This window comes from Eretmochelys imbricata, chromosome 2 (genome assembly GCF_965152235.1).
Source record: "Eretmochelys imbricata isolate rEreImb1 chromosome 2, rEreImb1.hap1, whole genome shotgun sequence".
NCBI classification, from domain to species: Eukaryota; Metazoa; Chordata; order Testudines; family Cheloniidae; genus Eretmochelys; species Eretmochelys imbricata.
In genome coordinates, this window is record NC_135573.1 from 203,787,441 (window position 1) to 203,800,176 (window position 12,736).

General features: G+C 39.6%; 1 protein-coding gene across 1 annotated transcript in view; it reads right to left on the reverse strand.

The window, feature by feature from the left end:
* The window catches only part of PLCL2 (phospholipase C like 2), a 185,163-nt gene that overhangs the window by 143,132 nt on the left and 29,295 nt on the right, over positions 1 to 12,736 (reverse strand). The window lies entirely within an intron of this gene.

A 12,736-nucleotide genomic window follows, 5' to 3' on the forward strand; every position in this document is an offset into this window, starting at 1 on the left:
TGAATTTTCGGACAGTTGGCAAATAGATTTATTAATTTATGAATAAAAATACATTTTAAAATGAGTCCTCCAAAAAAAGTAGCACCTCGTAGCAGATTTTTTTTGTCCTAAATGACAGGCAATATCTGTATAGATAGAAACTGGCAGAGAGCAGAACCTTGAATTCTGGTGCAATGGGTAGATTTGGGGGAGAAAATTAGAATTAATCAATCTTTTTTCACCAATATTTGTCATAAAGTTTATTCTTTAGGAGATGATGAAGAATTTAACCCACCCTCAGAGAAACTTATGAAGAATTACCCTAGTCCAAAATGGCCACCACTGCCCATTGTTTTCAATGGGTCTGAGGACATATGCTGCCCTTAGCAAAGGGGACCGCTGCTTCCCATTGTTCCCAATGGGAGTGAAGCGGAATGTAGGGGGTGCAGAAGGGAGAGGAAACTTATGTGTGAGCGCATGCAGGGAAATGTGGCGAGCAGGACAGAACAGTTGTAAATCTCCCTTAACTAGCCAATATGCTCTGCCTGCTTTGAAGTGGCATTAAGCAGACAAATCATACCAGTGAATATTGCCTCAATGTTAAATTAAATGATTTAAGGTTGATGTTAAATATTGTCAAATCTCAAAGCTAAGAATGTTTGTATGTCTGTGTCAGGGCCCTAGGCTGTCTTTGTTAACATTTAACAATTCTATCTTTTGAAAAAGCCTTCTGATAATGATTCCTTAGCTACAACACACTTACTAGCCACATTATCAGCAATCTACAGTCAATTTTTAACATAGTTTTAGAGCACCAAAAGAATCAACTTGAGGCATTTCTACTGAAAAATAAATATGTAAGACTGGAAGATCTAACTAGTTTTAAAGAAAAAGGAAATTACCATGTGAGCATCTCTCGTCTTTGGTCACAACTGAATGCATTAATCTTGCTAATAGGACTGCATAAGCAATGAAGTCCAAAAAAGGGCTAACATTTGAAAAAAAAATTATGCCCAGAAGACAACAGTGAAAAGGTCTTTCTGGAAACCTAAAAAAAGTACTGATTACTTGCCAGTGTCAACTCCAGAAGATAGTGCCTCCATTACCCCAGTATTCCAAACAAATCAGACTTTTCCCCTGTGAGAGTGTTGGGGTGGAGGGTTAGCCACTAAGTAAACATTTTTAAAAATTGCTAGAATTGTGTGTCATAGCCCCTTTGGATAACTTCTGATACCTCACATGTCCAAAGGTATATGTGCCTCAAGAGTCAGAGAAGCGTGTTACCAACCTTTTGTGGACTTATCCCAGCATCCTTGCTGTATCCAGAGGACTGACTAGCAAATATGGAGAAATAGCAGCCAAGAAAATACAGTTTATAGCAAAAGCGCCAGTGATAAAATGGATAATGTGTCTGACTAACTAACAGAAGCTTGTAAGTTCAACTCCTGCAGGGACTGTATTTTAATTGCTTTGATAGTAAGATGATGCTTTGATATTTAATTGCTTTGAGATTAAGATGATAACTTAGTAGGCATAAGCCTTAGAGGTAGAACATCATCTCTTTTTTTCAGATGGCCCAGACAGGTGCCTTGCCAAGAGGATCAATACATAACTTATCCACTTTTCATGTTGCTAGCCACAGATGTATTTTGGCTACAGTAGTGGAAGTGCTGTAAAGTGGACAGTCTAGGGGAAATCTTCTGCGAGATGAACAAATTTCAGTGTTTTCTTTGGAAAAAAGGGAATTCAGTAAGGAGGCTGTTCTTGCCAGGACTGCTCTAAACATGTTGACGATAATACAGAGGCTCCAAGCAATGCCAAGGATTATAATTCCTTCCAAGTCAGGATTCAATTCTTCAGTTTCTGGGTTCACTGGGAAAGAGAATCTCTCCTTCTGCGCCATCAGGTTCAGGGGTTGAAAGGTCACCCCTTTTTATTGGCAATGAGCTGGCCCTAAATGAAACTTTTTGTTTTTTTAATGCTTTTTCTATTATCACTGCTTGTCTAACTTGGTCTTCCAAGGCAAAAAGGAGTGGGATGAATGGGAACAGTTTGCATCTTATTTTGTCTTCACCAGTACTAATGCTTCAGAATTGATGGAGCCTAAGTCTTCTTCAGAAGAGGTGAGAAAAGTCTTTTTCTGCGAGTTTAGCTTTTGGAAGAGTGGTGGATGGAGAAAAGTGTTTTTCATTTGTCTTCTACTTAGGCTGAAGCTCTCTAGTTATGAATCATTCAGATGGGTCTCTACAATACTTTCAAATTCAGACTGATCTCTTTAGTCTCACATTCTTATCTTGTTGCGGAGAGTCACTGAGAACAATCTTTTAGTTTCATTTTAAGATCACTTGTTTTTCTTTTTTTCCAATGCGCACAAAAGCATAGCTTGAGCGGTTTTCCACATATACCCAAAATTCAATCTTGAGTCCCAATAACTGATTTAGCCCAGCAAGAAATTTCTCCCTGGAGTAACAGAGGTCAGCTTGAACTCCTTAATGAAGGATATCAAGTAAGAGGAGAAGAGATAGGGGTCATAGCATACAGCCATTTTAAGAACTCAGAGGGAACCATCCCTTCTAGCTGTGGATGGAGACCCCTGAAAGTGAAGAAAGAGGTGAATGGTGATGCGGGGGAAAAACAGCACTTACATTATTCTAAAGAGGCTCCTTTTGGGCAAAGGCAACTGCAGGGACCAGAAGTGCTTGAACTGAGGAGAGCCAAGATGTTGGAGAAGCAGCAGAATGCTTACATGGCAGCAGAACACAGAAAAACAGCTGAAGAGAGAAGTGCTATTCTGACCAGAAATGGCTTTGATATGTACTACTGCAGTTTCCCACTATTCCAGCAAGAGCAGGGTTTTGAAGTTCTCACATCTGCTCTAGCTGCTTTCCACTGCTCCATTGGCATAAAGCAGCTCTTAAGCCAGTTTAAACAGCTCCCCAACAATTCACCTTGTACCATTGCTCTATGATACCCCTCTTCTGGTCCTCAGAATAGGAAACGTGGCCAGAATAGTTATGAAAGGTAACTAACATTGTAAAGTTCCTTTCAGATAAAGTATTAAGCATTATAAGTGTATTGCATTTACAAGTCTATATCAGATATTTTAAATACAAAATAAAATTCTATATTCCGTTCCATGTTACACCAAACACATGTGGTAATTGTGCCAAAGCTATCAATCAGAGGCAGGTGCTATGAAATCCATAGTTTTGGGTTAGAAATAGAGCCATATTAAATAGGACAGTTTTATTTTACTTGTAATTTGTCTTCTCACAGAATGTACTTCCACCAATTTAGAAAGTCTATTCAGTTAGTCTTGTCCAATATACTAATGGAAGAAGCATATGCTGCTATTTTCTTGTGCCAAATTTTCCTTCTATAAATAACCTGATGCCAGTAATGATCGGAGAAAGTTCCAAACCTGGAATCATGCAGCAATCTACATTAAGAACATACTGGGGGCAGAAAGGAGAAATATACACTCCAAAAATAAAAAAAGGGGGGAAGAATAAAACCCCATGAATATTTTGGTTATTTTTTTTTAAATCAGAATTTTTCAAAATTTAAATCAGAGTTTTTGATTGTTATTTAAATTATGTTTTTCTTTTTTAAAAATTAACTTGCTTTAAATTCAGATTTCATTTTATACAAAATATATTAAGGTCTAAATTTATAATCTCTTAAAACATTTAAATAAAAAATAAATATGCTGAATCCATGAGCCTCTATCAAAAACTTTGAGTTAAAAGCTGCTTTTCTATATAAAAGTGTCACCCTCCTGCCCTGGCCAGGCCCAGTAGTTTTTATAGCATGTTGAGGGGGGCCTCAGCAAGAAAAAGGTTGAGAACCTCTGGTCTACACTACTATTTTTAGTGCCATAGCACATGCCCGAGTCTGTAGGCCCAGGCTCTGAGACTCACTGCCACAGAGCTTGTTTTGAAGCATGGATGTACCCACACTCTCCTGCCCATGAAAAGACTATGATCTTCCCAGTAACTACCAGCCCTTACTTCTTGATGGTTCTGGGCACTTGAGGTAAATGGTTCTGCTCTGTCTCTCCGCACGTGTACACAGACAGACATACAAACAGAAATCCATTAATTTCTCAACTGCACCTCCTTCTCTAAACAAATAAAATACTGCAATGAAAAGGTATGTGGGTTACATGAGCAAAAGTCTTGGATTGTTAGGTCTTTTGTTTTTGGGGTGGTTATGGTAGCGGGCTGGGCAGGGGAGTTAAGTAACAAGGGAGAAGGAGCAGAGTGTGCAACCAGAAAAGAGAAACACTGATGTCAAAGCAGCACACTCTGGAAAGAAGGGACAACATTCTTCAGAGTGCAGCCTCTAGTGTTAATTTCAACCCCTGGGAACTCTGGGTGGGAGGAGAACCTATCTCAGCTGCAGCTCATTAAAAAAAAGGAAAGACTATTTGGGAATATTTTCAATAAAGTCCTGTACTTCTGGATAAAAAAGAAACACAACACATGTGAATAATACAACAAAAGAGATGCAAGGCCTGGTTGTCAGAATGAAACATTATAAAAAATGTTCTCAGAAGGCAATGACTTTGAAGATGATGGTGCACATGTCTGACCAATCTGGATCAACTGGTTAGTAAATTTACGTTTGTACCATGCTTATGGATTGCCTACCATGTCTTAGTACACTAGTAAATGATAACAGATTATTGGCATAAATTTGTGTTTGCGGTGCATTACTTTTACTTATGAATTTGAAAATGTTTGTGTTCAAAGTATAAATTGGTATTTTAGTTTTTTGAGAGAGTATTTGTCAATTACATTTTTTACTATTACTGATGGGACATCTGAAAATATTTTTTCAAGATGACTGGTATGTTGCTAGAGATAAGGGTTTAAATAGATTTAGATAATCCTTATAAATTATCAATTCTTTTCTCTATAAACTGGGTTTAGAATAAATTATATAATTTAAACAGTGGTACAAACAGCTGCAGTTGGAGGAATCTTTCATTTACAGTCTTTTTTTTTTAAAAAAAAAAAAGCAATGCACTGAGCAAGCGTGACCTTTTCACTGTTTTGTTTCAGGGTCCATCTCAGATATAAGGAGTTATGAACATCCATCATCTGCAATGTCTACAACTTCAAAGTTATCTATGCAAAGTTATCCACCTGCAGTGGTGCAACTAAACATACATCAGACGTAAATTACCTGTATCAAAAAATAAATAAAAAAAAATCGCTTTCATCACCAGTAAAACCACAGATGACTTCATAATCAGGACCATCAAATTCCGGCAAAACGCCATAGATTAAAAGATTGCTCAATTTATTTATGCAACAAATTCTCCCCTTTGTTTTGTTCAGAAGAAACATTTCATTGACATACTTAAATCATTACAACTTGGCTACCTTCCGCCCGGCAAAGTAGCCTTTGCTGGAAAATTGCTGAATACAGTGTATTAGAAGGAAATTGAACAATGTTCTAAAAACGTTGTCAAGAATTTTTTTAATCTGAGTCTTGATGGGTGGAGCAATGTACACAATGATTCAATAATATGTGCTACTGTGTCTATTTTACAGAAACAAGTGATACATCAGGAAATGCTCATATGGCAAAATACTTAAAAAGAAGTAGCAGTAAAAGCTATAAAAAAAACCTGAACAAAAATTCAAGTGTAAGCACAATGGTTCTCAAACTTCTGTATTGGTGATCCCTTTCACACAGCAAGCCTCTGAGTGTGGTCCCGCCCCCTTATAAATTAAAAACACTTTTTTACATTTAACACTGTTATAAATGCTGGAAGTGAAATGGGGTTTGGGGGGTGGAGGCTGACAGCTTGTGATCCCTCATGTAATAATCTTGCAACCCTCTGAGGGGTCATGACCCCCAGTTTGAGAACCCCTGGTCAAGCACATTGCTTTGTCGCAGATAATGGTGCAAATGTAGCAAAGATTAAAACAAATCTGGAAGTTAATGAAGGGAACCTGAAATTTATAACATATGAGTGCAGTGCTTATTTGACATATCTTTTACCCAAAAAGATTTAAGGACAACTCCAGGAATAAAGAAAAAAGTTGTTTGCAATTTCAACTACGTCAAGAACAACCACTTTGCTTCAGGTTCACTGAAGAGAGCAGGAGGATCCAAACTAATTCTCCCCCAAGACGTGCAATGATATATTGGCTATTTTGAGCTATTTAGTAAGAATTGGCCTATTCTGATAACAATTTGTGGAGAAAATCATGACAAAATAGATGAACCTATCACAGCCAAAGGAATCTACATTGGGCTACAGAGAAATATAGACGATACGCTGAATATACTAAAACCTATTTCCATAGCCTTGGACAGACTTCAGAAAGATTGCTACTGTATTGTCGGTGCTGCTGAAATTTGGAAAGAACTTCAAGAGATATTGAAGAAAGACAGAAAGACAGAAAGAAAGAAATACTCAACAACAAAGTTAAACTTATCTGCATATGTTCTTATGTTCAGTGCAGAAGCAGATGGATCAAGTATTTACTCCAGCTCATTTTCTTGCCAACATTCTCAACTCAAAGTAGCATGATAGTTGCCTAACTGCTGAAGAAAATGATGCTACTATGACACGGGCATCTAATAATCACTCATCAATCATGCCAACCAGAATACATTTCAAGGCTAGAGGTGAACCATTCAAGCAGTATGTTTTCTGATGATGTTTTAAAGAAACTCACACGACTGAACTGGGGGAAGTCACTCTCTAAGCACCCAGAACCAGAGTTTCTTGAAGTGCTAAACCTGCTTTTGACAGCAGTAGCCTTGTTTGCAGGCAAAGACTGAATATTTTCTTCAGTTGGACTAATTCATGCAAAATTGAGATATCGACGGGAGTTGAAAAAGCAGGAAAATTTCTCTCTCTCTTCTAGCATATGAACAAAAACAAGGTGGGAGGTGATGAGATCTACTAGTTTTCAAAGTCTGAAGGACAAACAAGTAACTTAGGAGACTACTGTCTCATTTTCAAGAGACTTAGGCAAGTAAGAACTTAAGCACCAGTCACTTTCACTTAGGCATAGTTGAACATTTTCCCATGCTGACCTGAAAAAATCAATTTAATTCTGTGAAGAGGTGGGCTAGGTCCAGGGGCCCCCTGTTAGAGGCCTCACAGCCCTGCCTCACTATGCCCCAGAAAGAGCAGAGGAAAAGTCCTCTAGGCAGCATAGAGTGGCTGCAAGGGAGCAGCCAGAGTGGCTGCTGGAGCAACCAATTGGGGCCAGAAAAGGAAGCACCAGATGCAGAGCAGTCAGCTGCTGCCTAGAGCTTGAAGAGGAAGAACCGGGTGCCTTGCTGGCTGGAAGCGCAGCAGGACCATGGACAGGTCAGTGGGGCAGGCTAAGCCCAGGGGACTGAGCCCAGAACCTAGCCAGACCAGGAAATGATACAATGATGGTCCCTGCTGGTCAGGCTGAAGACTGAGCCCAGGGAGGGCTGCCCAAAGAACACCAACTGAGGGTACCAAGATGGGCTCCTGTTGGGTTGTTAAAGAAGGCAGTGTCTCTGGGGAGGAACCCTTGGGACTATGGCCCCATACCAGGGTAGTGAGAAAGAACTAGAGACTGTATACCCCAGAAGCAGGGGGTCGGGGGGGGTGGGGGAGTGCATGAGTCACTGAAGACTTTCTGAAAGAACATCAGCCATGGGTTCGGGGCACTCGCACGAAATGCCACTCAGTTGTAAAAACTCAAAGATAAGCAGGGTCCCACCCAACCAGAAAGGGGGCACTCACAAGAGACAGGTGCTGACCCTGTTACAAATTCACTGACTACTTAATCCCTCCATTACTTTAATAAATCATGTAGTTGTAAATGTGAAACATGTTTTGAGACATTTAAAGGCTGTTTTGTTTCATGAAAATAAATTTGCTATGTTGTTTTGTGTGTTTAATTACATTCCTTTTACCATCCTAATGCAGACTGACACAAGTCGTGGGTAAAAAGTTAATCTGGTAAATAAGCAACATATCATTCACCATTTTTAACATACTAAAAATGTATATTAATAAGCATTTGAATTTTTTAAGCTACATAATTGCTTAAATATATATAGTTATAGTGTACCCTCCGAGGTAGCAAAACGATATACCAAATCTAGTGTAAAAGCTGTTTAGTTATAAATGAACATTCTAATGGTTTTATCAACCAATGAGAAAGCACCTTTCTTTAGAAAAATAACTGAAGTACAAATGACAGGTTGATTAAAAATCTATGATTTAAATCGTGGCTTTCCACTTGGTGATTTCAGTTGCCTTGATTTAAATCAATCCACCCTGTTATATGCATAGCCACAAATCTAGATCAATAATCGGGACTTAACAAGCAACAAAGAGAAGAATAAAACTAGTAAAAACACTAAAAAAGTTAAAACTCCCTATAGGATCCAACACTAAAATGTGGGAGAAGACAAAAATGTCCATCTAATTTAGCATGGAGTTAAAAGATGCTCACTTATAGCCTACATATTTCATGAGATGCCCTATTTTTCTATACTCAACAAACTGCCATGGATTCCTGCTGGAGAAATATACTTCCTGAATTGCTCACCTAAGTAAAATGGAAACTGTGACTTTTGACACTTTGGTTCCTCCTTTATGCAATAAGATGTGCATTTGATTTCGTAAGGTAGAACTCAAAAGGCTTACTTGACATTAGGAAGTCCAAAAAGATTTATCTTCACTGAAAAGGTTTGCAACCAGATTTATAAGAAAAGATGAACATAGAGGCGATTTCTGAAGAAAATCTCAAAACAACTATGTCAACAAAGAACTAGAGAAAGGGTTCCTTGTGGATAGAGGTCTAAGTTCATCAACTTTGTGTTTAGGTGATAGCTATACTAAAAAGGCAAATTTAAAGGTTCAGAAATAAGAAACTTTAGCAGTGGTCTCTACAGAAGTTTTACAATAGGATTTATAACTAAACTGAGGTTCCAGTGGGAATCCTGTTGTCTCAATTGGTTTGTCAGTGTTAAAAGGAAATGTGTGATGTTGGATAAGATGACCAGTTCTCCAGCCAGCAGTTTTGTTTTCAATATCCCCTACAGCATTGGTAGATTAGCATTTTTCTTAGAATTAGCCTTTCACGTTGTTCATCCTGGGCGTTTCAATAACACCTTGAAGAACAAGACTAGCAATGTAGACTGTTATAGCCACAATGACCAGTTTTGTGGAGATTTCCAAGGGTCTGAAGCGTCTTCCAATAAGACTGAATAGGCCACATTTTTTCCCCCTTATAGGAATTCTATTGACATCATCCTCCCATGTCAGATGATCATGCAGACCAAGCAGCACAAAACGGAAAATTTAGGCAGGAGCTAGTAATTGAAAAGTCAGAGACACAAGTCTCAATAGTAGATAAAACAGAGGTCAAGGACAGTTAGCATGATCAGCACTCCAGCTATCAGAGTACACTTATTTATAGAAAGGCATCTTGGCATCAAGAAAAGAAAATTATATGCTGCTCTTCAGAGGGTAGCTGGACCTCTGAGTGGTCAGGGACTCAGCCTACCGCCAAGAGGCTCCACAAGGGGAGAATAAGGCAACTCAGATTCACCTGGGACTAATTAAGTCACTAAGTAACTAGGAAGCAGCTAATTAGGCAAGGAAGTACCAAGACATGATAAAAGGAAGCTACTCTCAGTGGGAGCTAGAGAATAGAGGCTTCTAGGGTGAGGAACAGTCCCCAAAATACAGAAAAAGAAAGCTCCCAAGGGGAGGGCTTCTCAGGAGGAACCTGGTGAAGGGGCTCACCAAGAAAGGAAGCTAAGGGAGAATGTTTCTAGGTGACAGATGCTCTGAAATGGAGAAGCTATTAATGCCACGTCTCAGCAGAAACTGGCCCCATGGCAGGATTTTACCAGGTAGCAACAGAAATCAAAGAAATTATAAACCGTTCCAAGAAAGGGTCATCATAGTTTGACCACTGTGGGGACCTTGAGCCAAGAGGAGAGACCTTTCCCCAGCTGAAGACAAGAAGAACTGATCCAGAAGGGGGTTCTGGGTCAAGACATCCTCACTGGTAAGGGACCTGGACATAAGGGAAGGTTGATGGACTTCATTAAGGTTAACTCAGCCCCTCCCCTTCAGCTAGAGACTCTTCAGTGGAGGCCTATTTGTATAATGCTTCACCTTGAGTTAAACTATCCCCCTGAAGGGGCACTGTTGAATATACGTAAGCCAACACTGGACTTGTTGAAGCTCACAAGGGGAAACTGAAGCTGAGACATAATGGTGATGCTGCATCAGGCCACCAGGGGGCATTCCAGAGGCATAGTGGGTATGACTAACAGCAAATGCTCCAGATTGGTGAATGTACATTTGCATGAGAAACCTTTTAATAGTAATTTATTTCTGTTTTATTATCTCAAAACTATAGTATTTAATGAAAAAATTCACACTGTAACAAGCTAAATTATGTTACAACAAATATTTTGTTAAGGAATAAAAGTCCTTGCTTTTCATAGATTATTTTAAAAATTAATTTGCCCAGGTACACAATTAACCAGATAGATATGGGAGGGTTCCATGCTGTAGAATTTCTGCCTCAGGTTATGCCAAATGCATTGAGAATTTAATGTGGCAGGTGACCATCAACAGTATCTACACAACAGAACTTAGGTGCACAAGGAATTACTAACCCACATGAAAGTAAAATATTTTTAAGTAAACGTATTAAAATTCTAAACCCCAACACAAATTTAAAATACAGAAAACAAAAGATACTCCAATCTGTAAAGTGTTGCCTCTTCCTTTCAGACTGTTCAGCAGGTGCAGAACAGCAGTTCCTTCTGTTCTTCCACTGGGAGTTTGGAGAGGAATGTGGCCTTCTCTCTGGGATGTCATCTCCAGCAAACATTGTGGTTCTCAAAAGCAGGATGGAGATAAAAGAGGGTGAAAACAAAATTTTGATCCAAGTATGTCAGACACATCTATCGTAAAATGTTGGATATAAGCAACAGACTTTTGTTAGTCTGGGAACTACCATACAAGGAACTGTATTTCAGGAGAAAAAAGTGAAAAAATGATACATCAGTATCATTTAAATTATGAACACTTTTTTAAAAAAGGTTCCAATTCAACTATTCTAACATTCCACCACTTTAATTAACTGCTCTAAGATACAGGTAAGTGTCTGTGTTTTACAGCAATTAAAGAGAATCAACACCACTCTGAACTCCTTGACACATCGGAGAACATAACTGGAAATTAAAGAGAGGGAGAAGAGAGACTGTCTGGCAGAATCGCTAATCAAAATGCAATTGTACTTCACAAAATTCTATGCAGTGTCAAATACTGTATTTCCTTGTGATATCCACAGTACTTAGACTAAAATAATCCTGTGCTTCTTTATCAGTTTCAAAGATTGTTAGTTTTGCTTGAGCAGTTAAATAGTAATAATATATAAAAGTGTATGAGAGATGGATAGCACTGATAGAACCACATCACAATAATTCAAAATTTTATCACTATGTGAGGAGTTAAAACATGAGAACCAGAAACCTAACTATAGTAACTGGCATATCATTAATGCTGCAGTAAAAGCTGTGACCTTTTCTCATGACACATTAGTTAGGTACTGAATTACACATTCTGATGTCTCTCAATGATAGCTGCGTCTTTATTCCTTCTAGGAAGGGGCCATAAAGTCCTCAAAACACACCACCTGAATATGCCAACAGACCAAAGATACTAAATATGAAGAAAAGATAAAAGACTGTGACCCACCTTTTCATAACTGTTGTTCTTAGAGATGTGGTGTTCACATCCATTCCGATTAGGTGTGCGCGCGCCACATGTATGGACATCAGAAACTTTTTCCCTTAGCAGCTCCCATCAGGACGGCAGAGGAACCCCCTAGAGTAGTGCCCTCATGGGGGTGTATATATTACCCTGCCAGCCCGACAGAGGGGAAGGGGGGTGGTATTGTAGTGGACGTGAACAACGCATCTCGTAGAACAACAATTACGAAAAGGTACGTAACCGTCTTTTCTTCTTCGAGTGATTGTTCACATCCATTCCAATTAGGTGACTTCCAAGCTTACCATAGGAGGAGGGTAGGAGTCATGGAACGATTGATTGGAGAACAGCTCTGCCGACTGACGTATCATCTCTGGCCTGTTGATTAACAGCATAGTGGGCTGTAAACGTATGCACTGAAGACAAGGTGGCTGCTTTACAGATCTCATGGATAGGGACCTGAGCCAGAAAGGCTGTCAAAGAGGCCTGCGCTCTGGTTGAATGGGCCGTAATTGCTGGGGCTGGAACCTCGGCCAACTCATAGCATGTACGAATGCAGTCTGCGATCCAGGACTATATGCATTGCGCAGAGACAGGAAGACCCTTCATTCTGTCAGCTGTGGCGACAAACAATTGGGTCGACTTGTAGAAAGGTTTTGTTCGCTCTATGTAGAACGCCAGGGATCTCTGGACATCCAGGGTGTGTAGGCTGCGGTGTCTTGGGCTCGTGTGGGGTTTTGGAAAGAACACCGGTAAGCAAATGTCCTGACCCATGTGGAATTGGGAGACCATCTTGGGGAGAAATTTAGGGTGTGGTCTAAACTGCACCTTGTCCTTATGAAACACTGTGTAAGGCAGTTCAGAGGTGAGGGCTCTCAGCTCGGACACCCTCCTTGCCAAAGTAATGGCCACCAAGAACGCCACCTTCCGAGAAAGGTAGAGGAGGGAGCAAGTGGCCAGGGGCCCAAATGGTGGGCTCATGAGTTTGGAGAGGACCATGTTTAA